The following is a 27,968-nucleotide window of genomic DNA, read 5'->3' as shown; positions in this document are numbered from 1 at the left end:
ATCCAACTTAACATTGAAGTGCCCACAATATTTAGGTGCCCACCACTAGTGCCCAGTCTTCCTGCACCCTCATAATGACTGACCACTCACTGACTTTTAATTTAGACCACCAGGATATAGTTGTAATACATGATAATAGATTCTATTGTGTTATAACCACTATCATAATCTATTATAGTGTATTATAATTATCATAGTAATACATTAATACTTTATAGTGTATTATAATCACAGTTATAATCCATTATAGTGTATTATAATTTAGGAGAGTTGTAATACAAATTTATATTGTATTATAATCATATTTAAGGGTCAATTTGTTTCTCACCAATATGGCTACGTTTGTGTAATGGAAAATGTAGATATCTTTATGTGGTGCGGTGTGGTGTGGTGTAGTGTGGTGTGGTGTGGTGTGGTGTGGTGTGGTGTGGCTTATTGTGAAGACAGAGGTTTCTAAACGTCGTGCCCATCTGCATGTTTAAGCGTTGGTTAAAATAGCTGCTCTACAAGCTCACGTTGTGGATGCGACGCGTTGTGAGTTTGCTGATCAGGCTGATCAGCTATTTTCAGCATGCAACACATGTCATACGGCGAAATAGTCATGCTTTACTTGCGTTGCGAGACGTAACGACGAAGAGAAGCTTCCAGACCCATCGCAGTGAGCACACCGAGGTGCTCAGTCCGCTCACATATCAACTTTCGCAAGGTCTGCAAGTCTGCAGCTGGGTGTTATTGGAGCATAATGTGAAATGTGAATGAAAAGACGCGAGGACAGAAGACCGCAGACCGAACGAGCGAACGACCCGACGAGCGCCGTTCATGGACGTCAGAATGAACGCGTTCGACAATAGCCTTCATCAAGCAGAAACAAAGAACGTTCAGTTCACGTTCGCCTAAAATATGAACGCGTTCGTGAACGATCGTTCATTGAACGCGTTCGGGTACAACACTGGGCCACAGGACTTGCATAAAAATGAATGGAAGTCTATGTAATGTCCCCAAAAGTGATGTAAATATATAGTTTGTGTGTGTGTGTGTGTGTGTGTGTGTGTGTGTGTGTGTGTGTGTGTGTGTGTGTGTGTGTGTGTGTGTGTGTGTGTGTGTGTGTGTGTGTGTGTGTGTGTGTGTGTGTGTGTCTCTCTCTCTCTCTCTCTCTCTGTCTCTCTGTCTCTCTGTCTCTCTGTCTGTCTGTCTGTCTGTCTGTGTCTGTCAAATAATCATCATATCCAGAATGTTGACACAGAGTGAATGTGTGAATTGTTCAGTAATTAAATAAAGTTTACCTGCTCCATGTAAACAGATGAAACACAGTGAAACACAGAGCCAGAGATTAGATGAAGTCATGATGAGTTAAGATGTTTCAGAGTTTAGTTGAAGTGTTGATGAGTTGAGATGTTTCAGAGTTTAGTTGAAGTGTTGATGAGTTGAGATGTTTCAGAGTTTAGTTGAAGTGTTGATTAGTTGAGATGTTTCAGAGTTTAGTTGAAGTGTTGATGAGTTGATGTTCTGACGAGGAAATGAACACTGAATCATTTCACCAACTGTCTCTACTCTAAAACAACCAATGAAAAAACTCTATTCACTTGCATCTTGTGTTACCAGGCAGACGTCAAACCAAAACTACAACAGCTTGACGCAGTAAACACCATTCAAAACTAAAGATATATTAAATATCAAAAAGCATGTTAAGAAGAGCAATAAGCACACAGGGCCGGTTCCTGGCATAAGCAACATAAGCGGCCGCTTAGGGCCACAACCAATAAGGGGGCCACATCACAGGAAGAAGATATTTTTTAACCCTCTAAGGCCCAAATATAGAAATACTTGAAATAAAAAATTGGAAAAAATCAGATGGTGTTGTAGGAGTCCTAATAAGAGGAAAATGTAATTTTTTTTTCAAAAAAATGTTTTTGTAAGGTTTTATAGCCAAAAATCATAAATCATAAATCATCCTCTAATTTACATATGGGGGATATTTTTCACAATAATAACATACATGTTCTAGACATTCTGATGATCACCAAAAAAAAATAGTACAGGCATTTTACTTATGTTTTTGTGAGGAATAGCTTCCATGAAAAAGTGAGATGTTGTTCGTCAAAATTCTGGAATGTCAGCGGGTGTGGCGGGTGTGAATGTCAGCCCCTGTGGGGGGTATTTATATGCAAATATTGTGGCCAATGGCATTGTAATACTAAACATTAGAATCCAATGGTGATGTTTAGGTGGTAGGGGGAGCTAAAATAGAATTATGTAATCCTTTTTTTGGATAAAATACAAACGTTGTAATATTACAACAGTGGGCCTTAGAGGGTTAAACATGTTGTTACATTATGTCATGTATCCCCTATCCAAAAACTAGCTTTATTATTTTAATATGCCCTCCCCCTTCCTCCTCCCTCATAATCCCAAACTTCACCTAGGCCTGGCTGCTTGTACTTGATTCATGAGCAAGTCAATATGCCTCCAAAAAGAACATTTCGATCTGGTGCTACAGATTATTTTAGATGGCCCCTCACTAATGGATGCGCGCGTATGCGCGCATCCGTTAGTGAGTGGCCACCTAAAATAATCTTGCATAGGGCCACCTGAGTAGCCTGGCTCCAGCCAATAGACCCGCCCACTCTCTGAGTGAACTGCTTCTCTTGGTCTGGTTTTGTCATATGACGCATCTCTTTCTACCGAAACCGACCGAAACCGACCAATGAAATCAATGCAATACGGAGGAGGGGTGTGTCTAACTTTTGAAAATCAACAGAAACAGTGGAGGGAGGGGTGGCTCACCAGAGTTCTTAATTGCCTCCTTTGAACTTCAAAAGAGCTACAGCTACAAGTGTCGATAGCTCGTTAGTGATTCTCTCTAATCAATGAAAAATCAAAGACAATGACCTGTTTGGTGCATGTCATTGAGGGGAGGGGGAGGAGGGAATGTTTTGTGTGCAAAAGTCAAACACAACCCCTCCCACCAGATCTCTTGTGATTGGGAATTTCAAATTTTAAATCCCCTCCCCTTTTCAATCAAATAGAATGGGGACAACTTCAGACTCAAGCTCCAGCGTAGAGTCTGAAATCAGGCTACCACCTGAGTCCTAGAACCGGCACTGTAAGCAGATACAGAATGTTCAGCGATTAGCTATAATTGTTTTAAATGATAGTCTTTATATCAGTTGTCGACCAACTTGCCCCATGAAGGGTATCTTCATATGATTGGACCTATAATGCTCATTATAATATTTCCATCTACTCACTCAGTTCTCCATTTAGCCCTGCCTTGAACTCAGCAGTGTTTTACCATGGCAACCACTCATTAGACCCTATAGCAACCACCTATTGTACCCTAGAGACCACATATTAGACCCTAGCAACCAATGTTTTTAAACGCTATTAACACTTTTAACACTTTAACCTTTAACCAGTTGTGAACAGTAACGGATCTGTACTATACTTGAGTTAAGCATATATTTATTGATACTTATTACTCTTACTTGAGTACATTTCCAAGACAAATATTTTACTTTTACTTGAGTACATTTCTAGGTTGACTGTTTGTTTTCAGTTTTCTTCCCTAAAATGCAACTCGCCAAACATCTGCTCCCACACTAGCCATGTCTGTGGCTTCCCCCTCCGCTCACCAGCAATCAATTTACAATGACAAGAGGTTCCAAGCAGAATCGAACATGGCTCCTACATGGCACTCAACTCCATTGTTTTCCTTCCTTTTACAGCTCTTAGTTTGCAAACACAATATACATGATGTTAATCTAGTGATCATATTAGTTTAGGGTTTACTGTATTGTTACAGTACATATTGTATGGGTGTTGTATAGGTCTTTCTTCAAGCTTTGTATAAAGTAGTGGTTCTACAAGCAAGCACGGCAATGCATGCAGTGTAGGTTGTTTCAGAGAGTTACTTCTGAAACAAGATTTACACATTCCTATATATTAATGGTTGAAAATTTACAGTAATTCATACTTTAAAAAAATAAGAAATGTACTTCCACTTTTACTTTAATTTCTATAAAGTTGACACATGCATTTGTTTTATGTACGGGGTAAATATGGAGGGGGAAGGAAAAAAAAACTGTTTGAAGATTATTATGTTTCAGGGGTATGTTTTAAGTAGATCCTAAACCAAGGGTGTCATTTGGGCTCACAGGGTGTATCTTTTGTATCCAAAATAAAACTTCTGCAGGACAGAACATAGATGAATTGTCCTCTGTGTAGAAATCCATGACGTACACTGCATTTCCAGTATGTGTTGTGTGCTTGTAGATCAGCTATTATAAGATTCATAAATAATGAGACGTCAGACAATCGAAATGTCCTGGCCTGCCACCCTCTATCTGAAATTATGCCACACGGTCCTAAACATCTAGTAATGATATAAAGCAGATATGATAGGTGTGTCTCACTGTGAACATTTACACATGAGGCACATAATAGAAAGTGATGAGTAGTTTTATATCAAATAAAATGTGTCCAGGATGAAGCTTTTCCTTTTAATGAATGATCCAAGGAAGACTTACAGCTGAAGCTCAAAGCCTGCAATACTTCCGAGCTACAGGACAGGATAACATTACTAAATGTAGTTTTATTTTCTTTGTTTAGTTTTAATTTAAGAAACATAGCAGATTAAACCCTTAGCATATACCACATTATTGTAAGGAAGGTTTACTTATATCTTATCTCCATTCAGTATAAAAGCTAATAGAACATACAATTATAAATTACAATTTCAGAATCCGGTTTTGTAAAATCTCATTCTCCTGTCTATTCCATCTAACTAATCAAATTAGTAAAGATATAGATATGGTTAAGTTCTACAGCATGGATCTTCAAAAAGCATTTGACATCGTAACTCATGATATGCTCTTGGGCAAGCTTAAGGATTTGGCTGTCAATAATAGCTTTTGACATTAATTCCCTCTATGCATTTAAACCACATGTAACATGTGGGCAGGATCTTTACATTGATATGTCATGAATGTTTTAGTTGCATTGATTTCCTTTGATGAGGAAGAAGGTTCCCATGGCAACCCCCAGCAGAGCGATGGTCAGCCCCGCCCCACAGAACACATCTGGACCCATGCTCGGCTGAGCTGGCGTGTGGTCATCCACATCTGGAGAGAAATACACACACACACACACACACACACACACACACACACACACACACACACACAGAATAGTGTTTATTTAAAGGAGACGTTCAGACCAAAACAAGTCAATGTTTATGTTTTAATAAATGTTCCTACCTGGTTTGGTTGATTTCTGTAATAATTGCCCCTCTTCTGATATCTCCCAACCCCTCCTCACAGCTAAAATGGGGCTTTGGTGACTCATCCAAAAGCGCTTTTTTTGGCCGTTCCAAATTCACTTTTTTTCATGAATCATCTTTTTATAGTTCAAAGAGACACAGCAGTGTGCTGTTAGACAACCACTTGCAGTACTCGATGAGAAGACAGCTGTGTTTACTTTCCAGAGAGCTTAGGCGAATTTCCGGTTACTACACTTTTAGCGTAACTTCTTTAGCGCAAAGAAGGCTTTCTCCTGTAGCTATTACAGTATAACAAGGCATCATGGTATTAAAAAATAAATAGCAGCAAAAGAATATAATAGTTAGTCTGTTGATCGCCAGACTCCAGTAAGAGAAGATAGCGTTTGCTTCTAGCGTAACAAACCTCTAGAATAGGGTTAGCTACGTAGCTATGTTACGTAGCTACGTACTGTAGCTATGTTACGTAGCTACGTAGCTACGCAGCCTCCAGGACAGAGCCTTATTTGCTGTACATAAGTTACGTTAGAAGCGTAGTAACCAGAAATCTTGCGATACGCTAGAATCTTGCTCTGGAAACTGCGTAATTGTTTTCAGCTCGTTTCTCTTCCGGGTCAATAGGTGGTAGAATAACAACACTTTAGGGGCTCTCTTGGAAATATAAATAAACGATTTATGATAAAAAAAATGACCTTTGGAACGGACAAAATAAGCAATCTTGGAGGAGTCGCAACAGTCCCATTTTAGCTGTGAGGAGGTGTAGGACTGGGAAGATTCACTTACCTCCCGATTCGACTATATTTCAATTCATAGGGTGGCGATTCCATTTATATCATGATTATTGATTTTTCGGCGATTCAAGATTCGAATCCCGATTATTGCGATTTTTTTCCACAATTGACATTGCTTTTTTATATACTTTGAATTTAAAATGTTTTGTTTACAGTAGGTAGTGGTCGTAGGACCCCAGCACTTTCTTCTGAAGTGTTCTTCTCACACCTCACACACTTCTGACACAGTATGATTTTCATTTTTGAAACACATTGTAACTTATTTTAACTAAAAAATCGATTCTCAACTTGAAATCGATTTAATTGAGTCGTGGTATTAAAATCGCGATAGTTGAGTGAATCCATTTTTTGCACACCCCTAAGGTCGTCAAAACTCGGATGAGGAGCAACAATAACAGAAATCCACCAACCAGGTATTTATGAAAACATGCAATTTCAGGGGGGGCGGGGGGAGATACGTTTTGGTCTGGATGTCCCCTTTAAGGTCAGTGTGTATGAGGACAGTTATTATATAGAGAGACCCTAACCCTCACTGTACAAAGTCAACTAAAAGAAAACTCAGGTAAGCCGTGGCTTGTTTCCATTGACATCCTTCTCTTGAACTCACAGACAGATAGAGAACAGTACTATGCAGAAGAAAAAAACAAAATGCTAATTAAAAGGTATTTACAATAGAAGGGTCAGGGGGAGAGTAAGGTTAGGCTAGGTTTATTGTTACCAGTTTCGAGTGGCAGCCACCTGTAAGTGGCTTTTCAGAACGGTTTTAAAGGAAGATAAGGATTTACACTCCTTTAAGGCCTTCGGTAAGGCATTCCACATTTTGGTGGTATAGGAGGAGAAAGAATTTGACCCTTTGTTTGAGCCGAATCTGGGTTGAACATTATTTGTGGTGCTGCCTCTGGTGTTGTAATTAAGCAATATGACACTCAACGGTGTGCAATATCGTCAATATAATCACGCCTGCGTTGCCTCAGGTCCGTTGGCAGTGCAGAAGTGATTATATTGACATATTATACACCCTCGAGTGTCATATTGTGTCATATTACAACTGTTGCCCTAAAAAAAACAAAAACATGTCAACCTCATTTCATTGTAATTAACATATTCCATAAGAATTTGTAATTCTTTAATGCCACATTTAGCTACTCTGTCCCTTAACTTCACATCAAAACTGCTAACATAGTGTGGGAGAGCACTTCAACTCTTTTGGGACCAGCACACAGATGATTTATTTGCTTGATGAGAGCGGTACATGCTAGTTATCAGAGGCGCCGGCAGGAGTAAAATAGTGAGGGGACTATATTTTGGGCGTGGCCAGCTGGTGATGTCATAACTAACAAAACAACATTGGCTTGGACTGCCTATAAGCACTTTTATGTGTAGCTCTGGATAAAGAATTTTCGCAATACATAACTTGTTTTATCCTGCTGTTCTTATTTCAATATTAATTATAGGCCTATTATGCCTTCTGCAATCTCCGCATCATTGAGGGCTCTGCGCTCAATGTATTTTCGAGAAAATAAATTAAGTTTAAGTTAATAAAGTAAGGAAAATTCCAGCTTGCTGTAGCCTATAGTGAAAGTTAGAAGTTAGAATACATAAAATAACTGCTCTGCTGCTGCATCACACTGACTGAGAGTGAGCGAACCGCTCTAGGCTCGATCAGCAAGGCCGTCAGTGATGAAAAAAGTACTCACATCATGTTTTACTTAAGTAAAAGTAGATGCACTGTTAGTAACTAAGTTACTAACAGTAACTAAAGTAACTAACTGTTTTCAAAAGATTGTAGAGGAGTAAAAGTAGCCTACAATATTTGCCTCTGAGATGTAGTGGAGTAGATAGGCTATTGAAACTTGGAAGTAGGCCTACAGTAGGCTACTTGAGTAAATGTCAGTTACTTTACACCATGCACTGAAGCCTGCATGCATGGGCCGTCATTTCAACGGGGGGGGGGGGGGGGGGCAGAATGGCAGACGTTAGAACCGGTTGAACAACAACAGAAATAATCGTGTATTGGAAGTGTGACATAGTGGTATAGTTTAAAGAGGTGGTGCCATGATATTTCCCCTTTCTAAAACATGATTATCAGGTATTATGATTATACTAGGAGGAAGATTTTTTTCCAAAAAAGTATACAGAAAGAGTTAAAATTGGGTTTTTATGTGGCCACACCCCAGTTCATTAAGTATGCATGGATGTCATGGTGGGTGGTGACCTAGCTGAGTTAGCCACACCCCACAGTGTTGGGTGAATGGCAATTAGGGAAGGAGTTGATTCTGTGATGTCATCATATCTGTGTTTTTTAACTGACACTTTTGACCAGAGGTGGCAGCCTCCAAGAGAAAACAAACAAATACCAAGTGAATAAATAATTGCTGATAAAAACCACATCAGGGGGACTAATGAGGTACTTTCAACCTCCTAGACATGAAAAACAGAAAAAGTACAAAACTATGGCACCACCTCTTTAAGGTAATTGCCTGACAACGCCACCGGGGGAGTTGCGCCCCCGGAAATAGTTATTATCTAAATTAAAGTAGCAGTATATAATTTAAACACCTCAGGTTCAAAATAGCACACAGGTTCGTTTTACAAGAAGGAAGGTAGAAACGTGTTTTAACCAAAGTACAAAACAGCTTTTTATTTAATTAGGCATCTTAGTTAGGCATCATTACATCATCATTTATTTGTCATCATTTAATAATAAAAAATGGTAATAGCTTAAAAGGGGAACAGTGGAAGTAATGGCAAATCAACAATAAGATACGATCTATCTATGGGCCGGTGCAAGGAGCAAGAGGGGGAGGGACGGGTCGGCCGACCCTGGGAAGTGGTTCTCTCAAATCAACACGGCAAAATCAATAAACACAAAATAAGTAAATAACAAAATCAAACACAGCAAAATGGAGGATTACAACAACCCTGGGCGGCCGTCCCTGTCCCAAACATAGGGCTCCAGCACCATGGCCTGTAATAGAAAGAAGTAGTATTAGAATGATTCACAATAGTTCCAGAGCGTGTGTTCACTACTGAAACGAATGAATGCCGTCTGCTTACTATGGCCTAGTGCCAGGTAGTCGTCAATAAATCAAGCAGGTAAAATAAATAAACAAAATAAAGAAACTCAACACAATAACCCTGCAAGGCCCAGCGTTGCTTTTTGGCAACATTTTTTTAAATCATTTTTTAAAAAATGTTATAATTAGTTTTCCTGTTCTTTTTTCACATTAACATCACCATTAAATCCTATTGTTTAGTATTACAATGCCATTGGCCACGATATTTGCATATAAATACCCCCCACAGAGAATGACATTCACACCTCCCAGAGAAGTTGAAATTCCAGCGTCTGGACGAACAACATCTCACTTTTTAACTGAAGCTATTCCTCACTAAAAATAAGTAAAATGCCTGTAATATTGTTTTTCGTGATCATTAGAATGTCATATGTTATTATTGTGAAAAATATCCCCAAAATGCAAATTAGAGCATGATTTATGATTTATGGCTATAAAACCTTACAAAAACATTATTAATTTTTTAACATTACATTTTCCTGTGATTAGGACTCCTACAACACCATGTGATTTAAAAAAAAAAATTTGGGCCAGTGGAAATTAATTGGGGTCTTGCAGGGATAAGCAACAAAGCAAAATAACGAACAATAGTGCTGGCCGTGAAGCCGGGCTGTGGACCGCCGTATGGAGCCGCATGAGCAGCGTGTCCTCGCGCCAACAGCCGGCGAGTTTATGGATGGAGGAAGAGTTGTATCAGACCTTTAGTTTTCGTTAATGGCTGGTAACCTTACGGTCCACAAAGCAGCAGTTGCCCTGGCCCTGAAACAGGCAACAAGCGGCCCTGTTAGTTTACTAATTATATTACATAAAGTTCACAGAAACAGGAACAGAGAGATGCACAACTCACCACCTTAACACATGGGCTGCTAAGGTTTATAACATTTATAGCTGTTTCTGCTGCCACCATTGACTTACGCTTTGTTTTGACGTGCCTCGCAAGCTTCGTGCGTGTGCACGTGCGTGTCCAGAGAAGATTGAGGAGGATAATCCATTTGTTTACAAATGCTCGCGAAACTAAAATCCAAAAATCGCGGTAAAATTGCGGTAAAGTGTCGCCGTGAAAACAATCAGCTCTCTGCTTCCATGGGGCTGTTCAACTCATTCTTAGATAAAGCCGTTCTTATGTTTCAAAGTAGAATCTAAAGCAATGTTAAGTCCTTCCGTGATGTCTTCCACCGAGGGGCTGCCTGCACTGACTGGGTGACGTAATGGTCTCAGGTCATTCAAAGGGCAGCTGCAGGCTCAAAAAGTTAACTGTTTGTTGCCTCGTCTGTGAACGAGATAACTTCCTGTGGCAGGGGGACACCTAGTGGCCATAACTCGTCCCTGAACGAGTTTGGCTCCCCAAGTGTTAACACGAGCGACAGACACAATAGTTCCGTCCGCGCAGCGGCCCCCGGGTAGCTGTTAGTAAACTGGAATAATAAAACAAAGCCCATGTTTAGTCTGGTGAAAACACCAAAAGAAACTATACTGCTGAGAGGGAGGAATGCCCACTAGGGTGCAGCAAATTTCAATGCAAAATATTTAATGTCAAAATTTCATTTCATTCCATCTAGAACTTTGTTCCACTGTCTATACAAATGATTTTAGCAAAGTTTGGGGAAAATTCATTCATAGTTAGAGGTGCAACGCAGCATGTCAAATTTAGGAAAAAGTGACATTTCGGCTGCTTTTAGAGCTTTCATTTCTTGATAACATGACATGGCAATTTCTCCAAAATACAACAAATAGTTTTTTTGAGAAGGTGTTTCTGACAAGATAAAATGTGTTTAATCAAGAAGAAATATTTAAATTTTCATTGAAAGTCACTGAATTTTTTTTTAAATATTGAAATATTGTCCTAGTTAAGTGACATTTCGGCTGCTTTTAGAACTAATTTCTTGATAACATGACATGGCAATTTCTAAATAATACAACAAATAGTTTGTGAGGAGGTGTTTCTGCCAACAGACAAGGTGTTTAATCAAGAAGAAACATTTACATTTTCATTGAAAAATGTTTAAAAATATTGAAATATTGTCCTAGTCATTCACTGTGTTCAGCTTGCGCTTGTAGGAGCGAAGATTGGGCTGTTCACGGCGGTCATGCGCAACTAAATGCAGCACATTCTGAAGGTGTTGCTCACTTGGCTGCTGCCACAAAGTCTGATGTGAGTTTGACCCCTCGCTCGGCACGGTCATTCACAACATTGATGGCACGCACATTCACCACACCTGCCTGGAATGATGCACTGGTACCCCAATCCTCTACATTGAGTGGAAGAAATGCTGTATCGATTTGCAACTGGTGCATACCAAACCAGCAGTCTGGGTTGGCAAGGTCGGCTAACCTGGTGGCCGGTGAGAGGACTGGAAACTTTGGCTTACCGAAACCAGTGCCAAAGTGCTACTGTGGGGCTCGCATGGGGAGGTTAACTGGTTTGTGCTCCAAGATGGCATCCGCAAGTGCACGCTGCTGATTAGCTGGTGCTGAGGAGTGCCAGGGGCAGCATCTAGTGTGCCCCATCCACAAAGGGGAAAGACGAGGCGTGCGGAGAGATAATCACCTGGCTGACATGCAAACTACTACAGGGCTGGTGCTGTGCCGACCAGGTTGTCAATATGGTATTCGACACCACTTCATCAAACACAGGCAATCTCACAGCAGCCTGCATTGCCATCCAGCTCTCACTTTGTAGACCACTGCTCTTGTCCGGGTGCTGGCATCACATTGGTGAGGTGCTCCTCAGCCACATCTTCACTGACCTCACCCTCACCAGAGGTTGTTTAGGTGTCTAAAGTACAACTGGAGCTTGCTGCTTCACAACTACAGGGGCCCATTGTTCCTGGGCAAGTTAAGTGCTGAATTCACCATGTGTGCTGCAGCAGTGATAGACTACAGACGAGGTGAGTGCGACTACCAAGACTTTGTGCAGCTGTGTCTTCTCTGGGTGCAGATGATGTAGACTCCAGTAAACTTCCAACGGCCTGGACTGTGCACAACGCGCGCTGGATGGGCAAGCTCCTCTACACTCTCTATCTGGCTTTGATGGAACTGCACATTTTGCGTCCCCATGGCACCATCACCACACGGCAGCAGGTGCCAAAGATTCTGGCATTTGCCAACTTCATTACGCACATCTACGCAACATGGTGGCTGACCTGTAACAGCAGTAGATGCCGCACAGAATTACCTCAAACAACTGAGTACGTCTGTTGACGAGGGCATTGCAACATCAGCCATGAAAGCGCAGGAAGCACCACTAGATGCTGCCCCTGGCACTCCTCAGCACCAAGATGCCAGCTGATCAGCAGCATGCACTTGCGGATGCCATCTTGGAGCACAAACCAGATAACCTCCCCATGCGAGCCCCACAGTAGCACTTTGGCACTGGTTTCGGTAAGCCAAAGTTTCCAGTCCTCTCACCGGCCACCAGGTTAGCCGACCTTGCCAACCCAGACTGCTGGTTTGGTATGCACCAGTTGCAAATCGATACAGCATTTCTTCCACTCAATGTAGAGGATTGGGGTACCAGTGCATCATTCCAGGCAGGTGTGGTGAATGTGTGTGCCATCAATGTTGTGAATGACTGTGCCGAGTGAGGGGTCAAACTCACATCAGACTTTGTGGCAGCAGCCAAGTGAGCAGCCCAATATTCGCTCCTATAAGTGCAAGCTGAACACAGTGAATGACTAGGACAATATTTAAATATTTTTCAGTGACTTTCAATGAAAATGTAAATGTTTCTTCTTGATTAAACACCTTTTCTCTTGGCAGAAACACCTCCTCACAAACTATTTGTTGTATTTTTGAAATGAGAGTTCTAAAAGCAGCCGAAATGTCACTTAACTAGGACCATATTTCAATATTTTCAATACTTTTTCAGTGACTGTCAATGAAAATGTAAATGTTTCATCTTGATTAAACATGCTTCATCTTGTCAAAAACACCTTCTCACAAACTATTTGTTGTATTTTTGAGAAATTGTCACGTCATGTTATCAAGAAATGAAAGCTCTAAAAGCAGCCGAAATGTCACTTTTTCCTAAATTTGACATGCTGCGTTGCACCTCTAACTATAAATGAATTTCCCCCAAACTTTGCTAAAATCATTTGTATAGACAGTGGAACAAAGTTCTAGATGGAATGAGATGACATTTTTTTGCATTGAATTTTGATGCACCCATTGCCCACCCAGACATCCCAAGTCTCCCGGATGTTGCGGGAGTCTCCCGGAAATCAGCGTCTCCTCCCGGACACCCGCGAGTGGCACTTAACCTCCCGGAAATCCCGGACGCTCCCGCAAATGTTGCCATATCCGGCTGGATCCGGTCGAAAAAGCCGGATCTGCGACCCGCGATGTGTTCTAATCCGGTTCTAATTCGTCGTCGAACTGTCAATCTGGCAAATGCATGATTGTAATTCGCTGTGGGAGATGTGGGCGTCTAAAAGTGACCAACCACTGGTCACAGATGGAGACTGGGTTCTCCTCTCGAGAGTTGAGACTCTCAAGCGCGAGAATATAATCAGCTCGTAACAGTAAACAGACAGGTTTTTGACAGGTCTTGCTTAATATGAATAAAATAACAGTATAACAGTATTACAGCTGTCGGTTCTTTTTCGCTGGACATACAACTGGACAAGTTGCGTCAGCCTGTGCGACGCATGGCAGCCTGTGTCTCACTGTGAGAGTGACATAACCTTCTCCCAAATAGGTAAGAAAGACATCATTCTATAAATTAACCCGATTATATTGAGCCTAAATGGTTCCACCGCCGTGCAGAACCGTTTTTAACAGTTTTTAACCATTTTTTACCGTAGAAAATGACTAAAATCCGAGAAAAAAAACGATATTTTTTCGCGCGCAGGCGCTGTGCGCGCGCGTGCACAGGGGACCTCCCGGAAATGGTGATCGCCAACTTGGGATGTCTGTACCTAATGTACCTAATGTGCGTGGCAATAGATCCACGCACAGAAGCGCAGGAGCTCGTAGCAGAGCGTTTGTAGCATCAAAGCTAAAAGACAACAAACGGTCATGGTCAAGTTCAAGTTCACTATGCATATACTGGCACTTGTTTAAGCAGCAAGACGGAGAGACATACCTGCACTGAGCAAGATGAAGGCACCGCTGTAGCCCAACGGCCAGCGTTGCTTTTGGAAGACACAGGTAGTAGTGTTTGCAGAGTACTCACGACAAGCGTGGCACAGGTGAGCAGAGACAGACGGCTGACTCTGGTAGGAGTTGTACGGCCTATATACAACGTTAGCAATCAGCCCACTGATGAGTGGGCGGAGAGTGGACCGTGGGAACGAACGCCCATCCTGCTACAATCCACCCCCAACAACTGCATCGTCGTCCCGACGATGACTTACCTACACTCTAGGGGTCATTCCAGGGTCTGTACAATGCCGAGACAGCATTTGATGCCGACGCAGAAGTAGGGGCGGGACCTCTATCCACTGTCTGTGGAAGATGGTAAGGGTTGGAATGCTGTCCCGCTGTGGACCTCAAAGTCCTCCTTTGGGCAGCCTCACTACTAACAGCCATGTCATCCAAGGATCTAGGGAGTGGTTCTAAACTAATAGACTCTACTACGTAGAGGTCCACAGGTAGAACCGCAGATGGTTCAAGAGTAGGGATGGAGCCCGAAAACCGGGTCCATTACAAACCTGGTTCTGAATTTATCGAGACCCGAGTATCAATAAGCTTTTGGCTTTTCGAGCCTGTTATCGGGTCATGACGTCACGTCATGGGCCGCTATAAGGGGCCGGGACGGGAGGTTGCGTCATTGATTGTTGTGTTGTTTGCGAGGTGCCGTAGAACAATGGTTGAACGCGTGAAACGCTCAAGAGTTTGGTCACATTTTACTGTAATAGACAAGGGGAGAGCCAAATGCAATATATGCAGCACGGTTGTTTCATGCTCAGGAGGGAACACTTCTACAATGCAGAGGCACTTGTCCACAGTGCATCACATTAGACCCAAGTGCAATACCTTTGCATGTCTGCGACGAAAAACACCGCCAGTGCCGTCGGCTGTTGCCGCAGCGGGACAACCGTTCTCTTCCGACCAAGGTATGTGGTGCTTGAAAATATTAATAATTCCATTGATAATAATCCGTTTGGGTTACTCAAATCCCTGCCATAGTTATATTTAGCTCCATACGAATGAACCTGTGGCATCGCCAGTGTGACGTCGCCAGTGTGACGTATTCAGTGTGCGACTACCAAAAAAGAGCAGATCTACCGAAAATAGCAGATCTACAAGCTCACAACGTGGTGCGAGCAGACGCGTTGTGAGCTTGAAAATTGGGTATTTTTTGGTGCGTGACACTGTCGAACCATGACTTATAAATTACACTTTTAAAGAGACGGTACACATATTTAGTTTCTTCAAATATTTCCCAAAAGTAAAAAGGTTACTTGCCTTCTGTCTGTTAGAAAAGTACTGCATTTGAAGGGCCTAGTCAAATGTAGTGCAATGGACATTTTGCTGTTGCTTAAAACAAAGAAGAAATAATGGAAAAAATAAATATGCATTTTCTGTTTATAAAAAAGAGACATGGAAATGTTTGCATATAGTATACTATAAATATCCTATTATAGAACGTTGTTACAGTAGTATATTATTCATAATTTATACTGTAAAACTATACTATACATATAATATAGTATATTTATATTTACCATTAATGATTATAAATTATAAATATATAGCCATTTAACAATAACACTTATTGCATTTATGAATGGCTATTTTATAATATTAAAATATGTCAAACTTTTGTCATCTTTGTTTAATTTTAGATGGTGATCAGCCCAAGCTCTCCCCAGCATGCAAGACCACAGCTTCACCTCCATCTCCATCTCCACCCCTGTCCCCCAAATGGCACAAAGTCCCTACAATCAGATTCTGGCCTCCAGAAAGATGGCACCAAACAAAGTGGACGAATGCCACAGGGCTGTCACTAGGTTTGTGGTGAAGGGGCTGCATGCCTTTGCGACAGTTGAGTCACCTTGGTTTAGAGAGATGACAAATGCCCTCAATCCACGTTACACCCCTCCCTGCAGGACTGTTCTGTCCAACACCCTCATCCCTGCATGGTATGAAGTGGAGAGACAGAAGAATCAGAATGTCCTAACAGAGCTAGAAAATGTGGCCAAGGTAGCCATTACAAGTGACGGCTGGACTAGCATAGGGCAGGACCATTACATCACTGTGACCACACACTATATCAACCAAGGCAAACTTCACCAAAAGGTTCTCCGGACCAAAGCCGTCTACCAGGCACAGACTGGGGATACAGTGGCAGTTGAGATTGGAGATGTGATGGAAGAGTTTAGCATTGCTCAAAAGGTGTTTGCGATTACAGTGGACAATGCATCCAACATGTCTGTTGCTGTGAAAAAGCTGGACCTCCTCAAAATTGGATGCTTTGCCCCACCCTCAACTTGGCAGCACACAAAGGTTACTGCATTCCCACAGAGACCCGGTGGGCAGCAAAACTGAGATCGGTCATTGTGTGGATGAAGAGATCTACTATGGCCAAAACTGTACTGAAAGAAAAGCAGGTGCTCCTCAAACTTCCTCAACACACAATGATTCTGGACGTCAAAACTAGGTGGAACTCAAGCTGCAACAATAGACCAACGAATAAGAAGACCAATGGACAAACTGGACAAAGTCACAGATGAGGACTTCTCCAAAGCAGAGCAGTTCATCAAGGTATGATTCTATATTCTTCTTTTATTGTGACAGCTTTTTTAGACTTTATGTTTATATTATTTTTTATTATGCTTTTTGACTGTACACCACAGTACAGTCACTCTTTTTCTTACTTCTTTGTAACTGCTGTGCTGCCTCTGGGCAACTGATTTCCCCTGTGAGATAATAAAAGTATCTATCTATCTATCTATCTATCTATCTATCTATCTATCTAAGGTGATGCAGATCCTGTACACCTCTACAGTGTGTGTATCAAGTGAGAAGAGCCCCACCTGCGGTCAGATCCTTCCTATACTCGAGAAACTGAAGGAGCACTTCGCAGTTCTGGAGGAAGACACTTTGTTTGTGTCTGCCATTAAACATAAGATTTGGACGGACCTCTCTGCACGTTACCAGGAGGACCACATCCATGCCTTCCTGGAAGAGGTGACTGCGATGGACCCCAGGTTCAAAGCCAAGAGTGACAGCGACTCCACCTGGGACCGTTTAAAGAAAGCTTGTATAGCAGCCAATGCCATAGAGGCAGAGCAGTTCCTAGACCCTGAGGACAGTGACACCACCCAGGAGGAGGCACAGTATGATGACGATGATGATCTTATGGATGACGGCACACTGGTAGAAGAGGATCCTGTGATTGCGGGCACTCCACTACAGCCTAAGAAGAGCGCCTTGGAGGAGCTGTTTGCAGAGGAGGAGCAAGAGCTGCTCACGATCCAGCCAAACAAGGTGACCACCGCTCAGAGTGTTCGCCAAGAGATCATTCTTTACAGAAACCTACCTGCAGTCTCTATGGCAGAAGACCCTGTCCTGTGGTGGTGGGGAAGGAGAGGCACCCTGCCCCTACTAGCTGAACTGTCCAACAGCTACCTCTGTGTTCAAGCCTCCTCAACTCCTTCAGAGAGGGTCTTCTCCACTGCTGGGGATACCATCAGCCTGGAGCGATCCAGGCTGATGCCTGACAAGGCAGACATGCTAATCTTTCTTCAGAAAAACACTTAAAACTTTTATTTTCTTTAACTTTGAGTTTGAAGGAGCAATGTGTTAACCACAACATGTTGCATGTTGTGGTTAAATGGTGCATGCCCAGAAATGTAATGTATGTATACCTTTACTGAAGCACAAAGCTCAAGTCACTCACTAGTGGCCAATAAAAGAAAAGCTTCAGAATGTATTGTTGTCTCAAGTCTTTCCACAAAATATTAGAAAAAGCTCAATAGTGGGCTCGATAAAAGCCCGGCTTGATAAGCATGATCGATAAGGTGCTCATTATCAATAAAAATTAACAAGCTATTCCCCACCAGAGCAGTGGGAAATAGCTCACTATGAGAAGATTCCCCACACTCTGGACTCACCTGGGGCGGCATAGCTGAGGGGTAGAGAAACCATTATTAGAGCACAAAGGGTTTCCGAAGGGTTCCCAGTTCGAATCCGGGCTCCCCCAGAGTTAATGTCGAAGGGTCCTTGGGCAAGACTCTGAACCCCACATAGCTCCCGGTGAGCTGGTTGGTGCCTTGCATGGTTTCCTCCGCCACCGGTGTATGAATGTGTGCATGAATGGGTGAATGTAATGCACAATCTCTGTAAAGCATAAAAGCGCTATATAAATGCACCATTTACCTGTCGATCATTATCTCGGTTGTCATTTGGTTCGTCCAACTGGGAAGGAGATGGGCCTAAAGATGAAGCTACCGGCACCATACAGTGCTCTTCTGGGTTATCAGGCTCAGCCAAGGTGTAATCTGGCTGGCCAGAAGGACACAGGGGAGCCCCTGCTGGAAGTGGATCAGTGGGAAAGGGCAGATGGGACTGGGGTATTTCTGAATTCAGAATATACCAGTCACCGTCGTTCTGGTCTTCATCGACCAAGGGCGATGACCTCTCAGCCCGCTGTACGGTTGGGGAGGTGTTGACAGGAGGCTCTCCCCCAACCCGTTGTTTGAGGAGGGAGCGTTGAACATGCTTCACTCGACTAGGTTCCGTCACTGGTGCGATCGTGTATACGGCCCCGCCTGGCCGTGGAGCTCTGATGACCTTATACACCTCGGAGTGCCACAGGTCGTGAATTTTGTGGCGGCCTCTAACGCCCAAGTTACGAAGGTAAACTACTGTTACTCCTGCCTGAACGGTACTTGATCTCAAAGTCGAAGGGCGCCAGTTCACTGGCCCAACGCTGCTCTACCGCACCCAGTTTGGCTGAAGACAGATGAGCGAGTGGATTGTTGTCAGTATAGACAAGGCACCGATGTCCCAGTAAGTATTCACGGAACTTCTCTGTCATGGCCCACTTGAGTGCTACAAACTCCAACTTCATGGAGCTATAATTTGACATGTTGTGCTCGGTGGGGCGGAGACCACGGCTAGCAAAAGCCACTGGGCGCACCTGGCCCTCTTGCTCCTGGGAAAGGACTGCACCCAACCCGCTGTGGCTGGCGTCCACTTCAAGAATGAAAGGCAGTGAGAAGTCGGCATAAGCGAGGACAGGGGCTGATGTAAGCTTCTTCTTCAGAGCCTCAAAGCTCAGTTGGCACTGCTCGGACCATAAGGGAGGGAATTTTCTTTCCGCTGTTCTCAGGGCAGCCCTCTTGGCCTTTGTCCCTGCCAGCTCAGCTACCAATGCATGCAGGGGGGCGGCCATCTTGGCGAACCCCTCCACAAAACGGCGGTAGTAACTGGCAAAGCCCAAGCATGAACGTAGGTCGGACACAGTGGCAGGTCGACGCCACTCCGCAACAGCCTCAATCTTACTGGGGTCAGTGGCAACTCCCTTGCTGGAGATGACATGGCCCAAGTAATGGACTTCGCATTGGAAGAACGCACACTTTGATAGCTTCGCCTTCAAACCCACCCGCTGCAGTCGGTCAAGAACGACCTCCATCTGCCAGTGCTGAGCTACGGTAGACGAGAAGATGACAATGTCGTCAAGGTAGAGGAGTAAGGTCTGGCATTGCTGATCCCCAAACAATCGTTGCATCAGCCGCTGAAACGTCCCAGGCATTGCAGAGCCCAAGAGGCATCCTATTCCACTCAAAGAGCCCGAATGGGGTGCAGAATGAGGTCTTCGCCCGGTCCTTCTCAGCAACTGGAACCTGGTTGTAACCGAGAGAGGGCGAGATCATTTAGCGACCTACAACTGGGTTGCAACCTGGTCGGTAGTTTTCAGCAACCGGGTCGCTAAAGCTACCGACGGGGCTGGTAAAAATCACCGACTGGGTCGTTAAATCTACCAACCGGGTCTCTAAATCTACCGACTGGGTTGCTAAATACCGACCGGGTCGCTAAATCTACCGACCGGGTCGCTAAATCTACTGACTGGGTCGCTAAATCTACCGACCGGGTCGCTAAATCTACCGACTGGGTCGTTAAATCTACCGACAGGGTCGCTAAATTGAACGACCGGGTCGCTAAATCGACCGGCCGGGTCGCTTATCCACTGACCGGGCTGCTAACCCTAACCCTAACCCAAACCCAAACCCAAACCCAAACCCTAACCCAAACCCTAACCCTAACCCTAAGCCTAACCCTAAATCACCGACCAGGTCGCTAACGCTAAATCTACCAACGGGTCGCTAAATCTACCGACTGGGTCGCTAAATCTACCGACTGGGTCGCTAAATCTACCGAGTGGGTCGCTAAATCTACAGACCGGGTCGCTAAATCTACCTAACGGGTCGCTAAATCTACCGACCGGGCCGGTAAATTACCGACTGGGTTGCTAAATCTACCGACTGGGACGCTAAATCTACCGACCGGGTCGCTAAATCTACCGACCGGGCCGGTAAATCACCGACTGGATCGCTAAATCTACCGACCGGGTCGCTAAATCTACCGACTGGGTCGCTAAATCTACCGACCGGGTCGCTAAATCTACTGACCGGTCCGGTAAATCACCGACTCGGTCGCTAAATCTACCGAACGGGCCGCTAAATCACCGACCTGGCCCGGTCGGTGATTTTGCAGGCCGGTTGGTAGATTTAGCGACCCAGTCGGTAGGTTTAGCAACCCGGTCGGTAGATTTAGCGACCCGGTTGGTAGATTTAGCAACCTGGTCGGAAGATTTAGTGACCCGGTCGGTAGATTTAGCGACCCAGTCGGTAGATTTAGCAACCCAGTCGGTAGATTTAGCGACCCGGTCGGTAGATTTAGCAACCTGGTCGGTGAAAACTACCGACCAGGTTGCAACCCAGTTGTAGGTCGCTAAATGATCTCGCCCCTACTGCCGCTGGCCAGATCCATCGCATAAAACCAGCGCGCTCCGGCAAGGGAGTCCAGGGACTCCTCGATACCAGGCAAAGGAAATGCGTCCTTCCTAGTGTTGGCTTTAAGCCGCCGGTAGTCCACACACATGCGGAGACTACCGTCTTTCTTCTTGACCAGCACAATGGGGGACGCATACGGACTGCTACTCTCCCGGATGATATGCCTCTCAAGTAACTGGTTGATGTGGGCCTTGGCTACCTCATACTCAGATGGGGGTATGCGCCGGTACCGCTTGCGAACAGGAGCATCGTCGAGAAGCGGGATCTCATGACAGATCAGGTCAGTGCACCCCAGGTCTCCCTCGTGTGTTGAAAACACTCCGCTGTACCTCCGAAGGAGGTCTCTGGCCGGACCCTGGTCGTCGGTCGACAGAGCACCCAAATCAAGAGTCTCGATCTGTTCGGATATGGAAGACAACACTGTCTGGGAAGAACTAGTAGCTGTAACTACCCCAACCTCTGTAACACCTGAAGGTAAGGTGACCACCTGAGTGTTACTCAAGTTGCCCAAGATCGTCCGTGGATAAAGCAACACATCTCTGGTCCCCACGTTGACTACAGGGACATAGGCTGTACCCCGAGTGACAGTAAGCAAGGCTGGAGAGGCCAACAAGCCACCAGGTGACCCCGATTCGGGGGGCTCAAAGAGAACAGAGGTGGGAGATTTCTGCTCTGCGAACGTTGCAGCGACCAGCTTCATGGTGCCCCAAGGGATGCACGCCTACCACGAACCTTAACCCTCCCCAAGCCTACTACTGAAGGTCGAGTTTCAGCTCTATGGCATCGCTGCAAAGCCTCAACAATAGGACTGGGGGCCTGCAATACAGACCGTGTTTTAAAGAGCGCAGCCCCATGCTGACCAAAGAGCTCCCTATAGCGCCGAACCAGGACGTTCATGCCCAGAACCCCAGGTGCCTGAGAAGTAAGAATAGTTGGGGGATCTTTGATGATAAACACCCCACACTTCGGCACGGACTTCCCACAAAGCTCCACATCCAGCTCCATATAATCAACATAGGGGATAGGAAGACCATTGGCTGCGCTCAAACGCAACCAGTGGCAAGACCGAAGACGATCCTGACCCCATGGTTCGAAATGCTGAAGGAAGAAGGACTCTGTCATTGTAGACACCATGGACCCGGTGTCAATCAAGCAAGGAACAAGTACTCCACCCATGGAAACATCCAAATGGGGGCAAGATGACATCAAGCTCGAGATCGTACCTGCATCAGTAAGAACTCCAGAGCCGATAGAGTCCCCACCCAAACTGTGGCTCTGCAGTTCGGGGGGTGCTAGTTTTCCACCGGTTCGCGAGGTTGAGACTGCCTACCACCCATTGGGGAGGCTGGGGATAGGGGGGACGCCATTGGCACCTACACTCCCTGGCCCAATGACCGGGCTGCCGACACCTCCGACATATTACTGGTCCACTGGGTGGATGACTAGGCTGTTGAGTGCCGTGTAAGAGTGCCACCGTCTGTGTGAGCTGGTTTAGCTGCTCCTGCTGTTTTTTAAGCATCTCTTTCAGCTCTGTTAACTCAGAGTGCTGTGGTGAGTCACTGCCCGACGAGCGCGGTTCAATCCCCGCTTCCGCGCATCACTACAATCTGGCGTTGTCGGCAGGATGAGGAGCGTGATATCCTCGCGTGAGGGACAGGTCCACGTCGTGTGCTGCGGTCCGCGGTGTGAAGTGTGAAGCGCGAGGGCGCGCTCCAAAGATCAGGGGGGTGATTGTAGCCTCCACAGTTAGTACCAGCCATGAACCAGCGACAACATCCCTGCTAATCGGGCTCAGCCCTATTAGCACGACTCGTTGTGCGTTGGACTGGCGAGTGGGAGTCCCAGGTTCAATCCCCGCTTCCGCACATCACTACAATTTGGCTGTTGGGCTACAGCTGTGTCTTCATCTTGCTCAGTGCAGGTATGTCTCTCCGTCTTGCTGCTTAAACAAGTGCCAGTATATGCTGCATAGTGAACTTGAACTTGACCATGACCGTTTGTTGTCTTTTAGCTTTGATGCTACAAACACTCTGCTACGAGCTCCTGCGCTTCTGTGCGGGGATCTATTGCCACGCACATTAGGTAGGTGGGCATTCCTCCCTCTCCGCAGTATAGTTTTGTTTGGTGTTTTCACCAGACTAAACATGGGCTTTGTTTTATTACTCCAGTTTACTAACAGCTACCCGGGGGCCGCTGTGCGGACGGGACATTCGTGTCTGGCACTCGTGTTAAAGTGGTGAGTTGTGCATCTGTTCCTGTTTCTGTGAACTTTATGTAATATAATTAGTAAACTAACAGGGCCGCTTGTTGCCTGTTTCAGGGCCAGGGCAACTGCTGCTTTGTGGACCGTAAGGTTACCAGCCATTAACGAAAACTAAAGGTCTGATACAACTCTTCCTCCATCCATAAACTCGCCGGCTGTCGGCGCAAGGATACGCTGCTCATGCGGCTCCATACGGCGGTCCACATCCCGGCTCCTTGCACCGGCCCATAGATAGATCGTATCTTATTGTTGATTTGCCATTACTTCCACTGTTCCCCTTTTAAGCTATTACCATTTTTTATTATTAAATGATGACAAATAAATGATGATGTAATGGTGCCTAACTAAGATGCCTAATTAAATAAAAAGCTGTTTTGTACTTTAGTTAAAACACGTTTCTGCCTGCCTTCTTGTAAAACGAACCTGTGTGCTATTTTGAACCTGAGGTGTTTAAATTATATACTACTACTTTAATTTAGATAATAACTATTTCCGGGGGCGCAACTCCCCCGGTGGCGTTGTCAGGCAATTACCTTAAACTATACCACTATGTCACATTTGGCGTTGTCGGCAAGATGAGGAGCGTGATATCCTCGCGTGAGGGACAGGTCCACGTCGTGTGCGGCGGTCTGCGGCGTGAAGTGTGAAGCGCGAGGGCGCGCTCCAAAGATCAGGGGGGTGATTGTAGCCCCACAGTTAGTACCAGCCATGAACCAGCGACAACAGCCCTGCTAATCGGGCTCAGCCCTATTAGCACGACTGTTTGTGTGTTGGACTGGCGAGTGGGAGTCCCGGGTTCAATCCCCGCTTCCGTGCATCACTACAATCTGGCGTTGTCGGCAGGATGAGGAGCGTGATATCCTCGCGTGAGGGACAGGTCCACGTCGTGTGCAGCAGTCTGCGGCGTGAAGTGTGAAGCGCGAGGGCCGAGGGCGCACTCCAAAGATCAGGGGGGTGATTGTAGCCCCCACAGTTAGTACCAGCCATGAACCAGTGACAACAGCCCTGCTAATCGGGCTCAGCCCTACTAGCACGACTGGTTGTGCGTTGGACTGGCGAGTGGGAGTCCCGGGTTTAATCCCCGCTTCCGCGTATCACTACAGAAGCAATTAGCATTTCTAAGAGGGTCGCTGGTCGCGGCAACCTCCAGAAAGACAATGGGAACGTTGGGACTAAAGCGCGGGTTGGGGGAAAAAAGACAGACCAAAATACAGACAAAATAGGTCGATAGCATGAAAAGTGGATGGACAGTCCGGACCAAACGGACTGGCTCATTGCCATGGTAGGCAACCCATCTAGGAGAAGGTCACTCCGAACAAAAACCACAGGCGTTGCTCCCGCCTGGCTCCGCACCGTATATCATCTGAAGGTGTGCAGCAAGGGCGGATGAAGGCTTCAAGCCTGAAACGGCCAGAGTATGGCTGTGAGGAGCTGCACCCCACAGTCATTATTAATGCGCAATGTATAGCTTTCATGGAGACACAAGACACCGATAATCCTATGCTTCCAGCGGCGGGAGTCCGCAGGAGCCACGCAGCGGATGGTGAGCTGGTCCTCCCTAGGGAGGGCATTATGATGACTGGACCCCAAACACTCTCCTCCGGGGAGGGAGGGTTCAGTCTGACCACAGCCCACTGTCAAATGCACTCTTGTGCTGTAGGAGGCCATGTATTATGGCAACCTACAACGCAAACACAGTGAGGGAAGAGGCGAGGTTGGAAGACACTGTGCCGACGAAAGGGGAGTGGAGATCCTGGCAGTCCAGGAGCATAGGAGAGTGCACACGGATCAGCCAATTATCTATCGCAGAGTGGGGGGGTGCACGTTCATCACCTCATCCGCATGGCGTAATGATGCCCAGGCAGCAACAAGTGGCGTGGGGCTCATGGTGAGCCCCCGAGCACGAATGGCCCTCCGCAGGGTGCAGCCACACACCAGCAGGATCCTTAGTGCCGATTTCGAGGGAAACCCAGTAACAACGGCCATGAGTGTGTACTCTCCCATCAACGTAGCACCGATTGAGGAAGTGGAAAGGTTCTACGATGACCTAAGAACAGCAATCCACCATGTGCCTGCTCACAACTTCCTAATAATCCTGGGGGACTTCAATGCGAGACTTGGACGGGAAGATGCACCCTTCATGTACCACGACAATACCAACCGTAACGGAGAACATCTAGCTGCCCTCCTCACGGAACATGACCTACTGGCCGCCAACACCCTGTTCCGTAAGAGGATGGGCAAGAGATGGACGTTCCAGGACCGAGTCACCAGTATGCTGAACAGTGCCAAACAACAGCTGTTCAGCACGTATGACAGCATCAAAGGGGAGGAGATGTTGGAGAAAGTGAAGAGGGTGGAGGCAGAACATGGCGAACAAAGATACAAGGAGTCATGGAAGGTCATAAACGAGATGAGTGGGCGCAAGAGGGCGAGAGAGGGACAGCTGGCAGGCTGCAGCCCAGAAGAGAGAGTGACTACCTGGTTCACCCACTTCCGGGATCTCCTGGGCACCCACCCAACAGTGGACAGAGCTGAGGAAGAGATACCTGCAGTCCTCACAAATCTTGAAATTGACGATGGCCCCTTTACAGCTTCTGAGCTACAGTGAAGTCCACCCTGAAGCAAGGAAAAAGTGCTGGTCTGGATGGTATCCCCCCAGAGGTCCCTAAAAACTTCGATCTCGACAACATCATACTGGAGATCTGCAACCAGGCTCTGATAGATAACATCAAGCCCGACATATGGTCCCTAGCTAACATAATCCCGGTTCCCAAATCGGGAGATCTGTCTAAGCCAGACAATTATCGAGGCATTAGCCTAACCTGTGTCATAGCGAAGATGTACAACCGCATGATACTAAACCGGATTAGGGACGCCATTGACCCACACCTTAGGGACAACCAAAATGGCTTTAGAAAGGTAAGGACCACCGTAGGCCAGATCCTGGCCTTAAGGAGAATCATTGAGGAGGTGAAGAAGAACAACTTGACAGCAGTGCTGTGTTTCATTGACTTCAAAAAGGCATTTGATTCAATAGACAGAGGCATAATGCTGAAGATCCTCAAGGCTTACGGAGTCCCCCCGAATCTACTTAGGGCCATAGAGGTGATGATGGCATCAGCGAGGAGTTCGAAATCCTAGCAGCGGTGCAGCAGGGAGACACTCTTGCCCCCTTCCTCTTTATCATAGCTCTGGACTACGCGCTCAGGAAAGCCATCAGCGGGCGGGAGCAGGAGCTTGGCTTCACAATTACACCAAGGAAGTCTAGTAGAAACCCTGCTATAGCCCTGGCAGACCTAGACTACGCAGATGACATCTGCCTGGTGTCTGACCGTGTGGAGCAGACGTGCTAAGGTTGGCCTGATACTGAATGCAAAGAAGACTGAGATAATCACCTATAACATCCACATGGACCATCCGCCGATTACAACATCAGATGGCAACGCTCTGCGAGAGGTCAATGACTTCAAATACTTGGGTTCCTGGATGAACTCCTCAGAACAGGACCTTAAGGTCAGGAAGGAACTAGCGTGGAGGGCCCTGAACGGCATGTCAAGAGTGTGGTGCTCAAACCTCCCCCGACACATAAAGCTGAGCCTATTCCACGCCACTGTGGAGTCTCTCCTCCTGTATGGCTGCGAAAGCTGGACCCTGACCCTGGCTACGAGCTGTTCTGAATGTGGACCAGAACATCCACATTACCAACAAGGACCTGTACAGGCAACTGCCGAGGCTCAGCAAGAAGGTAGCAGCTAGGAGGATGAAGCTGGCCGGCCACTGCCACAGACATCGGGAGCTCCCAGCCAGCAGGCTGGTCCTGTGGGAACCAACACGAAAGCGAGGTTCCACGTTAACGTATGTGGACGTCCTGAAGAAGGATGCGGGAGCTGAAAGCTGGCCGGGTGTATGGAGAACCGGAAAGATTGGAGACTCCGATGGAAGCTTGTCTGAGGACGACCGAGAGAGAGGGTGGGATCATAAAATCCTTGATACAAAAACAAACCTATTCTTACAAATTACTAACAAGAGGTCACCCACCCCTACACACAGAACTTTAACACAATTCTAAAAGCATGGCAGAGGGCTGCTGTTTTGAGGATTTATAGATCTTATATGTAAATAGAGCAGATTTTTACACATTAAATACAGTTTCAGTTTTGGACCCAGAGCTTTGAAATCTCTTCCAACCCCGTCAGCAAGGCCTGGCATGCATTGGAAAAATATGTAGGACTGGTGGAAAGGCCTTATACTTTAGCTATTGAAAAATAGCAGATAAGCTCAACGCGCGGCACCGAGTGCCACGTTGCGAGCTTGTAGATCTGCTATTTTTGAAATCCCCCTATGAAGAACATTCATGTTTTTTTTGTGCGGATGTCTCCCTGGCTGGTCGACAGCTAAACTTTTCGGGAATCACGTCCATTTCACGCCAGAGATATCAATCAAATGTTATAGATTTATAAGCAATCGGCATGATAAGAAACATGTAGGCCTAGCCTAGCCTATTTGAAGCAGTTTACTCTTGGTTGTTGTGTAATGGAGAATAGCTTAACTCATTTGTCGCTATAAGTAGGCTGTTTAAACACACCATCATCACAG

Source organism: Nannobrachium achirus, assembly GCF_963921795.1.
Source record: "Nannobrachium achirus genome assembly, chromosome: 5".
In the NCBI taxonomy this organism is placed as follows: domain Eukaryota; kingdom Metazoa; phylum Chordata; class Actinopteri; order Myctophiformes; family Myctophidae; genus Nannobrachium; species Nannobrachium achirus.
Note: the sequence above shows the minus strand (reverse complement) of the source record.